General features: G+C 42.0%; 1 protein-coding gene across 1 annotated transcript in view; it reads left to right on the forward strand.

Annotated features, from left to right (window-relative positions):
* Positions 1 to 2,457: 2,457 nt before the first annotated feature.
* lingo3b (leucine rich repeat and Ig domain containing 3b) overlaps positions 2,458 to 12,090 on the forward strand; it is a 47,178-nt gene continuing 37,545 nt past the window's right edge. Inside the window, exon 1 of the mRNA XM_089009038.1 lies at positions 2,458 to 3,048. The gene's annotated coding sequence lies outside the window, so the exon portion shown is untranslated. The remainder of the gene's footprint in view (positions 3,049 to 12,090) is intronic.

Here is a 12,090-nt window from a genome sequence, read left to right on the forward strand (position 1 = left end):
GGCATCCAACATAAAAGCTTGGCCAAAACAAACATGTGAATCAAACCTCTGAAGATGGAGGACACTGATTCACTGTGGCGACCCCTTGAAGGGAAAAGCCGAAAGGAAAAAATGTTCCCTGTAATGTATCATACAGGACATTGCTGAATGACCAAATGCAAATGAATTGAACTGTCCGTGTTCAAAATAAATCCTGTGGAGGAATAAACACGACAGGTTATATGAGCTCGAGGTGACAGGGTTTGACTAATTCAAAGGTTTTGGATTGCACTTTGGACATGGGTTCTTTCCATCCCTTCCTAATATGTTGACATGTGCTGCCCTACGAGCCCATGCAGCGTCACTGGCCAGACTTGTGCCATCAACCTTTCATATATTGCAAGACAGTCATGCAGACGGGTATTGCGGACGTGGGCGCCTGTGTGCGCATGTGCCTCTCCTTGGCGACGTCAGTTTCCCGTGAGCTGATTTGCCCTGACAAGGCAACAAATGCGAGTCATATAAAAGTCTATTTTCTCTCTATCTCTATCAGATATCTCTACCTCTCTCTAGGAGGAGGGGCTAAACAAAACATTTTATTTTTTTCATTTTTAAAAAATAATCTAAAACACCATATTGGGGAAAAATAATAAGGTGAGTGCATGAATATACTCAACACATCCCAATACCGCATTTACCGCATAAAAGCCTCTTTGAGTATCCATATACTCGATGGAGCTATGCTAAAGGGAATAAAGCATATTTCTTTTAGATTGTTTTTTTTTCATATACAGTGATACCTTAGCTTATGAACTTAATTGGTTCCCAGAAAGTATGTGTAAGCCGAAAGGTGTGACTTCCAAACATTAATTTCCCAAAGGAAATCATAAAAATGAGAATAATCCGTTTCGAGGTTGCCATAAAACACAAGTGTCAAAGTCAAGGCCCGCGGGCCAAATCCGGCCCGCCACATCATTTTTTTCGGCCCGCGAAAGCAAATCAAACTTGTTAAATTCCATGATGATTGCTAAAATCTGAGCCAAAATGTCATATTTTTGGATGTCAACCACAATAAAAGTCATTATTCTTGACTTCAGATTTGAAAACGAGTTATTCATTAATTTGCTGTGTGCTCTATATGTAATATTTGAAGGGATTTAAACATTCTAATGGCTTCCCCAAATTCATAATGGCCCTCGAGAGGAAACCATAACTACAATGTGGCCCGCGGCAAAAAGTGACTTTGACACCCCTGCCATAAAACATAATTTGCTACTAAATAAGCCTTAAAACTACACAAATATACCTTATTTTATGTATAATAATTAAAGAAATATACTGAACTGTATAATAAAGTCGTTTTATTTACCTTTGTGATGTTCGTTGATGGTTTGATGAAATGGAGTTGGAGGAGGAGGGAGGGAGGGAGTAACTGTTTGGAAGGAGAGTCACCTTCCATAAGGACTGTCCCCTGCTAGCTGCTCTTCATTCATCCAAATCAACGGAAGTTTTTCAAACTCTTCTATTGCCTGCGACCGTTGCTTAACACAGAAACACCATTAGCCACACGTAGCAATGATCGACTTAGCATACTGGTACTGGGACGCCAAGTCACACAAACGCACACCTCGTTCGTGTTTTTTCGATGATCTACTTCTTCTGCTTGACCGTAATTTTCGTTTCGTCTTTTTCGTCTTCTTCGGCTTAACAGTAGCCTGTGGTGGGGTCTTTTTGGCTGCCATAATAGCAAAAGTACTCCACTCGATAACAAACCACATCTGCACTCACACAAATTGGGTGTGCAAAACTGGTCCGCCAGCCACCGTGGCGCTGTTCGACCGTGTGGTTTGGTGTTCTTCCGCCGAAAACTAGTCCGCCAGCCATTGTGTATTTTGTTGTTATAAGGTATGTTGTCGCTTTTCAGAAACATGTTTTTTAGGTGTGCCTTAGAATATACGGTATATTCATATCAGTGGAACGATGACAATATACAATTTGTCTTTTTATTATCAAGACATAGACCTTCAGTCTTCTAAATTGAAGCTGTTCCTAAAGTGCTAAAGTCATCAAGTACACGGTGACTTTCTGAACACCTTGTACTTTCAAAAGTTCAATATTTGAAACCTGCGGAGTAGTACGTCACATAGAATGTATTTGAGCGAAAATGAGGCCAAGTAAAATTGCAATTTTTATGCATATAGGGCAGCAGTAGCTCATCTGGAAGAACTTTAGCTTCTGTAAAGAAGGAAAAGAGGTTAACTGTTTGCGTTGTGTTATGAACAAATTAGCAACAAATTGCTCGTCTTTTCTTTTCTAATCAGTTTTTTTTTTTTTCTCTTCCAGGCTGAACGTTGGACGAGGCTCCCTCACCCATTCACAAGACAACTCTATGATTTCTGAGTCAAGAAGAACCGATGCAGCAGCAGCGCGGTAGATAAGACTGAAAGTATGAAGGCAGCGAGGGAAGGGGAGGGGGATTTCAGATAAAGAGCGAGAGAGCACGGAGAGAGAAAGAGAGACAGAGGGGGGGGGGGGGAGATGAAAAGCATACTAAATGAGAGCGACTCTCATACTGAAGCGGGTAGAGGCAACCATCACATCCTGCATCTCCTCTGTGACGACCTCAGTCCTGATCCGCAGAAGAAGCTGGAGGGCACCTTGATCCATGACATGCGCTTCCTTCAAGGATGGGACCCATTTCGCATCCCCCCTCTACCACCACTTCCTCCGCATCTTCGTGAACGCTAACATATGTGCCCCTGGATTCATTCGGCGGGCAAAATAACCAACCAATAGTGAAAAGGGAGAAGGTGTGTGGACCAGCCAGAGGGAAGGATCAAAGGGGCGAGAGACGGACAGAAGGAAGAGGTGTGAGAGGCAGGTGCCGATGCCAGATTGCCAGAGTGAAAGGGGGCGACGCTGAAGGGAGAAAGGGGGAGAGGAACCTGAGGAACGCGACACGTGCGGTGGCATTTCAGTCGCCAAGAGAGACGGACGACAGAAAATATATTTGTTTACGCGTCCAGCTGGGCAGATGAGGAGGCATCGGGGACCGCCGTTCAGTCCTGGGTAGGAACACACACACACACACACACACACACACACACACACACACACACACACACACACACACACACACACACACACACGCACACACACACACGATGTGCATGTTTATTTTGACTGTGATTGTGGTCATGCTTAACCGTCGTACGTAGCTATATATGCTAACAAAAATACCATTTTACAAGGATGGTTAATGTGTCCATTTTGTTGTTGTTGTTTTTGTTGCTTACTTTCAACGTTAATTATATCTGTTCAGTCACACAGTTTCAATTGACAAACACCCTTTGTCATTCCCCGAGTGGAAAAGAAAGTGATGGAGAATAATAATTGACAGAAAGTCCAATCACTCGTGCCTTGCTTAACTCATTCCCTGCCAGATATGAGCAAAAACGTGTCCACTGCAGTGCCAGGGTTTTTGTCATTGTCACTCAAATTCCAGGAGCCACAGTGATAGAACGTTTTCCAGAAAGAGATCCATCATTTATTACAAAACACAGAATATTGAATTTTAGGACTACGTAAACATTCAACAATGCGTAAGAAATTTCAGACTATCTTTTTCATCCGAAAAAAAAGAGTTAATTCCTAAATTACATGGGTCTGCAGTTATATGAGCTTGAAATGAGGGCACTTGTCCAAAATACAATGTAATACATACATATTGGTTCATATCGCGCTTTAACAGCTGCTGAAGCTGGAACAAAGCGCTAACATGGAAAAAAGGGAAATGCAGCCCCCTTGTGGAAAAAAAAAAAAAAACATTGCGAGAGGCCATGGCCAGCACTTTTTCTTCCCTGCATCACGGGCGATTTTATAAACTAAAGAAAATACAATGATACCTCGGTTTACGAACCCCTTGGCTTCCGAACTTTTCGGTTTCCGAACATTACATTTATGAAAATTTTACCTTGGCATACGCACTTTACCTTGGCATCCGAACTTTTTTCGTACATGGAGCTGCCTCAATGAGTGATGGGTCGTTTGCGAACGAGCCCGTTCTTCTAACAACAAAATGGCAGCCGACTTTTTTGTCCTCTCTTTCCCCGCCCCCAGTCTTCGGTTAATGCCACATGATTGGTCAAGAACGCAGCAGTGAGGAGTGTGGTTTAAACATTAGAGACAGGCAAACAATACTGAGAGAGTTTCAACTTTGATAGTTCAAAGGCAGAGTGTAGAGTGCAAGGTTAAAATATCCCATCAATCAGGCTCAGCAAACAAGCCATCTGTACACTTGATGCAAAAAGCTATCAACCCAGCTAAACAGAACACAATTGATGAGGAACTAGGTCAAATTATAGCAGAGAAAGCACCTACATGGGATCATTCCTCAAGATGGTGAAAGAAGAAGGTTACGTTCCTCAAGCCATCACCGACCATCTTCTTCTTTCTTCTTTTCCTTTCGGCTTTTTCCTTCAAGGGGTCGCCACAGCGAATCAGTCACAAAGGTAAATAAAACCACTTTATTATAAAGTACAGTTTATTTCATTAATTATAATACCATAGCACATTTATTATACATAAAATAAGGCATATTTTGTGTCGTTTTAATGCTTAGAAAGTTAGAAAGTAGAAAATTATGTTTTATGGGGACCTGGGAACGGATTATTCTCATTTTAATGGTTTCCTATGGGAAATTATTTTTGGGGATACACACTTTTCACCTTATACACTCTGTCTGGGAACCAATTAAGTTCCTAAGCCAAGGTATCACTCTAGGTGTTTATTTCATGGCCATTACCAACCTGAGCAATGGATTACCTCGCCGTTGGCTCGTTAGCCATATTTCATGGCGCGCTAATTCCTGTGGGGAGACTATCTGTAAATATGAAATTACTGCCGAATAAGCGTTGCTTTGCTTTTAATCATGCAATCAGCTCATTATTTCCTGTTCTTCATTAACTTGTTTCGGGAATCTCACTTTATCATGGCGCCCGCTTTTTCTATCCCTACGCTGTGAAGTCAAAACAAAAACAAGTTGCGAATCACCCCCAAGCTCAACAGCGTTGACGGGATTTCAAAAGACAGGCGATATGCCGTGGTTATCTTGTCCTTCGAAGTTATTTCCGCGTCTTATCTCCTCTTTTGCTTCCTACCTTGAAAAGAAACTGTGAGACAAGCGCGTACAACCTCATCGTCGCTATCTGCTGTTGAAGCCCGAATGAAATCCACGTGCGAAAACGACAAGGATGAGACCCGGTGTATTCTCATACTTATCTCAAGGGGAAGATTGATCATCCGGATGGGGAAAGACGGGGATTAAATACAATTAAATCAGTTAGGGGGAAGCTGACCTGGTACAATATAATGTACACTCACCGGTCATTTTCTTAGGTAAACGTCTGTGTAGGCGCTCAGTCGTACACGAGTGGTCCATCGATGAAAAGTTTTCTTCAGCCGTCATCTGTACTTCTTTGAAGGTGTCGGACGTTTTGCTCCTTATCCGAAGAGCTCCGTCAGCGAACCAAAGTTGTGCTGGTAACTCTGGCCCTATATATATACAGTAAAGTATCGGTTATATCGATAGTACTGCTTATTACGATACTATTTCTATGAACGCAAGGAGAAAAATTACATGCCGCAGGATCGGATATATCGATAGTCCGGTTATATCGATATTTTTTCCGACTCCCGAGAATATCGATATAACGAGACTTTACTGTATATCCCTAATGTGTCGTGATGTGTCGTTCGCGAACGAGCTGGTTCTTAGAGACGGATCTCTGAAGTGAACGAAGAGAGCCGGTTTCTAACAAGGAGCCAGAAATGGGAGCTGACTTTTTTTGTCCTCTATTCCCCGCCCCCAGTCTTCGGTTAAAGCCGCACGTGATTGGTCGATATCCGTGGTAGAGGAGGGAGGGGGAAATTACAGACACATTTATTTTTATTTTTTTATTTGCTGTTGCTAAGCTTTAGGTTTTTTTTCCATCTTACCTTCCGTCAACAAACCCACAGTTCACTTTCCGTACTCTTTTCCATTCTCCATTTTGCCCACGGGTGATCCACTTTGACCTTTCTTTCTTGGCTCCAAGTGAGAGTTTTCATCATACCTGCCGCTCAGTCGACTGCGATACGTTGCTCACCAATGAGTCTGACACTTTTCAAAAAGCCTGCCGTTGCTGTAGGAGGTTTTCCAATTCCCATGGACGACAGTTTTATGTGGTTTCTTTTTTTCCCCATCTTCTGCGCTGTGCTTCCTTCGCTTATCTGGATGCCTTTTATTTTCCTTGGGACAAACAATAGAAAAGAACTGAGCTGAGATTATTGTTCTCCTCAGCCTTTGTCAGTTTTTGTCACATTTTCCACAAAGCTCCACAAAGGAGATTAAATCACGTATTGCAATAGCAACATCAGCCATGACAAGACTGGCCAGAATTTGGAGGAGCAATACCATCGGCTTTGCAGTGAAGGTCAAACTGTACAAGTCTCTAGTACTCTCCACCTTGTTATACGGCTGTGAGAGCTGGACACTTACAGCAGACACCGAGCGCAGGATCAGGGCATTTGAGCATAAGAGCTACAGAAGGATGCTCAATATATCTTACAGGGAACACCAGACAAATGACTACGTCAGACAGCTAGTCACCACCCTTTCTGGAGAACAAGAGCCTGTACTCTCAATGGTGAAACGTCGTAAAATGGCCTGGTTTGGCCGCGTTATAAGGCATACCTCACTATCCAAAACCATCCTGGAGGGGACAGTGGAAGGGAAGCGGAGAAGAGGAAGACAGAGGAAGTGCTGGATGGACAACATTAAGGAATGGACCGGCTGCAGCTTCCACACCCTGCTACGAACTGCTGAAGACCGAGAGCGCTGGACATCTCTGACTGCCCAAACGTCCATCATGGCACCCCTACGGCCTTCTAGGCCATGGGATGAGTGAGTGAGTGAGTCACATTTTTTAAAATCTATACACACATTACACACTTATTCCATTTGATGGATTAAGTCGATTTGATTGGCAGGTTGACAAGGGATATAGTAACGTCATGTAGTCGCTCCAGATTTTGGAATGTGCCTTGCATTTAAGTGCTGACAGTGTTTGACCTTGAGGGATACGCCGAAGTGCTTGTGATTGTCTTGCATGAGGCTTCATTTGTGGACAAGGACAAACACATGCACACACTCACTTGTCATCCACATGCATGCAGAATGAAGCACTGAAGCATGACCTTGCGCTAGCATCAGAGGTCATTAACTAAATTGGATTTAATTATCTTTCCAGTTTCATTTGGCACAATATTTCAAGCGGGCAGCACGTGTTTTATGACCCCTGATTGTGTTCAAACATTTTTGGGGGGACATTCCACAGCAGCAAAGTGATTAAAGGACAACTGACATCAGTTTTTTGCTTCCTAACTGACATCAGAAAAACGTTTGATAGCATCTAAAATACCCAAAACACACAGTATGATATTTTTAGTCAAATGCAAAACACCAATAAAAATGACTTAAAGTGTCCAAAATCTGCAAAAAATTGAGCTGCGAATTGGGCATTTTCAAAATGTCCCGCCCCCAGTTCGTGACGTCACGCCAAGACGTCTTGCATTGCTGGAGAATCAAAACAATGGCTTCAGATTCGGAGAATATGCTTTCTTGTTCCACATCCAGTTATGAATATGATTCAAATAGTTCTGAAGAGGAAAGCATACATGTTGGCAATCGATTAAAGAATTTATTCTGTGCCATTTTGAGGCAACATTGGGGGGAAATGTCTCACTCCTGTGAGGAATGAATCAGCCTGTTTTCACAGGCTGATGAATTCCTTACATGGAGCTTGGACGCCCTTTTCTGGCTCTTTCTGGTGCAACACGAGGTTTTCGGACCAAACAAGTACAGCAAAATACATTGACGTGATGGAAGGACTGCTACAATGTGTCTTTTTTTTTTTCGGTCAGGGGCGTTCCTTTTGTGACCTCACGTATGGACTCGTCACCAACGCAAAAACAAGACTTCCTGAATATTCAGCACAACGTAAAATATAGCTATATGCGGTGGAATCTTTGTAAAATACGCTCAGTAGAAGTCATTTGAAGCCATTTTACAAATTATGGACACAACTTGTCCGGAGACGTCGGTTGTCCTTTAAAGGAAAGGAAGAAGTAGAACAACAAAATATAGGAGCTACTGTAAAGGCAGCCACTCTCACGGCGCCATCTTGAAGTCAAAACAACAGAAAAACTAAATTGGGACTTAACCCGGAAGTAACTCGAATAGATAATAAGCTAGCTAGCCAATAGCTAATAGATAGTCACCAGATCACTAGCTAGATAGGTATCCACTTAGATGGCTATATCGCTAATAGCTAGCGTGCTAGATAGCTAGTTAGCTAATACACACTGAATGTCACTAATTAAATACAGTGATACGTCGGCTTACGAATGCTTTAGCGAATTTTAGTGTTTTATTTACTTCTAATTTCCACTTTTGTAACGCATCACATTATTTTAACACGCACCACATGTCGCAAGGATGTCACAGTAGACCGACGTATTTTGCTCCCTGCGCCCTTTTCGTTTGGCTTGTTTTAATTTACTTCCAGCTCTGAATTTTCTCACGTGACCTCCACCTCCCTGGGGTTCTCAGACTGCCTCTATTTCCCCCGAGCTCACTGCTACTTATGCCCTCAGAAGGGAGTTTCTTAGACACTGAATTGACCTTCAAGCTGACCTTGAATTATTGTACTCTGCAATGCTTTTTATTCGGATGACGCAATGCAATTTCAGATATCACGTATTGGGAAATCCATTCAGAAATTCCATTAACACTCTTTTAACACATGAAACAGAATTGTTAATTAGATGTTTACTGTTTTGGGACCCCCGAGCGCCTGTCGCACATGCCTCATTCTGTTGCTAGTAGAACGCGGGCGACTGGGGTTTGGGGGGGGATTGATTGGTCTTTGATGTGACGCCCAGACTGCTGTGTGTGTGCTTCAGATGATTAAAAGTGAACGTAACGAGATATCACTATCGTATTTTCACATTGCTACCATTTTTTTTCATGTGTTAATTAACTTTTAGTTTTGTTGTTGTGGTCTGATATGAATTGGATCACACCAAACACGGAATCATTTGGAAATTCTTAAAAATTGCACCGATGTAAGAAAGTAGTAACATTGCTCATTTTTGACCATATTGGGCTCAGTGCAGGTCGTTGCTTTTCTGCATTGCGAGTTCTTTTTTGGCAAGAGTCTGTGTCGCCCTGGGCTGGCCGCCAGCCAATCGTAAAGTCAAGAACATCAAGCATTTATCAACTTCCTTGAGATTCATTTTGAAGCGACTTTGGTCAGACGATGGCTGGGTGGAAATGTTTTTTTTTTTTTTTTTTTTAGGGATGCGAATGGTGGTCATTAGATCGCTGAATCATATTTTTTTTAAATCACCTCTTTGGGGCTGTATGAGATTGAATTTGACCACTCCCACTAGTGCGCAACTCACCCTCTCACAGATATACCGGCCTGTTAATTTACCAACATCACATCTAACCTGCCTCTGCGCTAAATTACACTATGATGTGCTAAGAATTTAGAGTGATCAAGAAAATACACAAGTAGACAATTCTACACACTAGTAAAAACTCTCTGTTATCTGTAACCCCCCCGTCCCCTGCCCCATATGTATGCCTTTTAGCCTACTTGTCCAAAATTTAACCTTGGTAAATTGTGATACACTAATAGCTACTATTAGCATGTTCCACTCGTAGATATATGTGACACAGTATATATAGTCAAACCTCGGTTTTTGACCATAATCCGTTCCAGAAAAGAGTTCGAAAACAGATTTGACAGGGTGAATTATTAATCAAGCAGAAATCAATAGTGCCTTGTATTCTGGTACGCTTTATTTATGGAAAACTTTTGAAAATACCATTCATTGGGTGAGCGCCTTATACTCCGGCGCGCCTTATACACTGGAGAATACGGTAATCAATGTCTGCTTTTTTTTATCGTGATTGACCAATATAAACACAACTGGTCACAATGGAGGCTAATGCGTCGGTCACAATGAGATGCGACACCAGGAAGTGACATAGAGGAAGTGGAGGAGACTCAAGTGGTGCATTCAGGTGCGCTCAGTTTGGTCAAAAAAATGATTTTCGGTTGTAAACCGAGGCATAAAAAAACTGACATTTTTGGTCAAAAAACGCAATTGATCGAGAACTGAGACGTTCGAAAATCCAGGTTTGACTATATAGACACTCCCCAGCTTACGAACGAGATATGTTCCAAACGGTCGTTTGTAAGGTGAATTTGTTTGTAAGTTGCTTCAATGCAATATGGAATGTAGGTTGAAGTCAAACGCTGAACAGTGAAGTATCAAACAAAGACGCGCTAACAGTCGTAAAATAAATTCACACCTACTGTAGTACGGCGACATATATCCTTCGGTCTTCAGGAAGCCATTACTGAATCTGCTGGGACGTCATTACTGAGATACGCGCGAGCAGCCTTTACTTTTTGTGATGCATCGCGTCCTCCTGGAGCGTCAACTGGGAAGAGGGATTCCCTCCCCGCCCACATACTTTCATTTCTTTCATAACTTTGCTTCTGTGAAATGTAAATTTCTCCACTGCAAGACTAATAAAAGCAAATCCAATCCAATCCAATACTCTGCGCAGCCAATCACAAGCGAGCTCGGCCGGAAAAAGGCGCGCAATACAAAATCAAAGTTACAGCATCTCTGTCCAAACATTTTTTGACATACCCACAAAAACGTGGACTGTAGAGAATACTACATCTGGTACCATGAAAATGTTCATATGTACCGCTGTTCGTAATTCGAATGTTCGTAAATTGGGGAGCGTCTGTAGTAGCTTCCTACTTGTATCCCAATAATAACACGCGGGTGTTCTACCACATGCAAAATCTTGGACATTCATGTACTTTAAAGGACAACCGACGCCTTCGCACAAGTTGTGTCCATAATTTGTAAAATCGCTTCAAATGACTTCTACTTAGTGTATTTTACAAAGATTCCACTGCATATAGCTATATTTTCCATTTTAAGACTCGCGCTGAATATTCAGGAAGTCTTGTTTTTGAGTTGGTGAGGATTCCTGACGTCACGTCACGGAAGGAATGCCCCTGACCGAGAAAGGACACACAATGCATTTTGCGGTATTTTGTTTGGTCTGAAAACTTTGTGTTGATCCATGTTGATGGCGAAATTAGAAGGAAAACACATAAATAACGCGATGATGAATCGTTGTATGTTGCACCGAGACAACTATTTGATATTCGCTGACAAAAATTCCCAGGAGACAAATCAGCCCATTTCCACGGAGCTTTGTCGCCATCTTCTGCATTTTTTGGGTGCTCCATTTCTGTCTAGATGACTCAAACTGACACGTAATAAATTCTTTAATCGATGGAAAACATGTATGCTTTCCTCTTCAGAACTATTTGAATCATATTCCTAACTGGATGAGTAACAAGAAAACATCTTCTCTGAATCTGAAGCCATTGTTTGGATTCTTGAGCAAGGCAAGACGTCCTGGAGTGATATCGAACAAGGGGGCGGGACCTTCTGAAACTCGCCATCTCTGAGGTCTTTTTGAAGTAGTTTTGGGACACTTTAACTAATTTTTATTGGTGTTTTGCATTTGACTAAAAATATCATCCTGCATGTTTTGGGTATTTTAGATGCTATAAAACGTTTTTCTGATGTCAGTTAGGAAACAAAAAAGTGGTGTCGGTTGTCCTTTAAGCGAGAAACTCATTTGGCAGTGGTACATTACATTTTTTGTTAATAATTTGCACTAGAAACGTTGGAGAAAAAAAAGTGATGGTTTAATTTCCCTTTAAAGCCAGAACATTAAAAGTACTGTACGCGTGTGTGAGCTCATAATTGCCTGCTTTAAATTGAGCTCTTATGTTTAAGACTTCATTAAAAGCTGATGTAGGTCATTTTTGTGTCTTTGGTGCTCAATCTGGTCGATTACACTTTACTCTTTCCAACATGCATAAGCGCTCTTATACCCCTCACCCCCTCACGCCCTTACGCCACAACCCCTTTAATGCTAAATGTTAATGCAGATTAAAACAG

Source organism: Hippocampus bargibanti, linkage group LG11, assembly GCF_051943395.1.
Source record: "Hippocampus bargibanti isolate YZ-2025 linkage group LG11, ASM5194339v1, whole genome shotgun sequence".
Lineage (NCBI taxonomy): Eukaryota > Metazoa > Chordata > Actinopteri > Syngnathiformes > Syngnathidae > Hippocampus > Hippocampus bargibanti.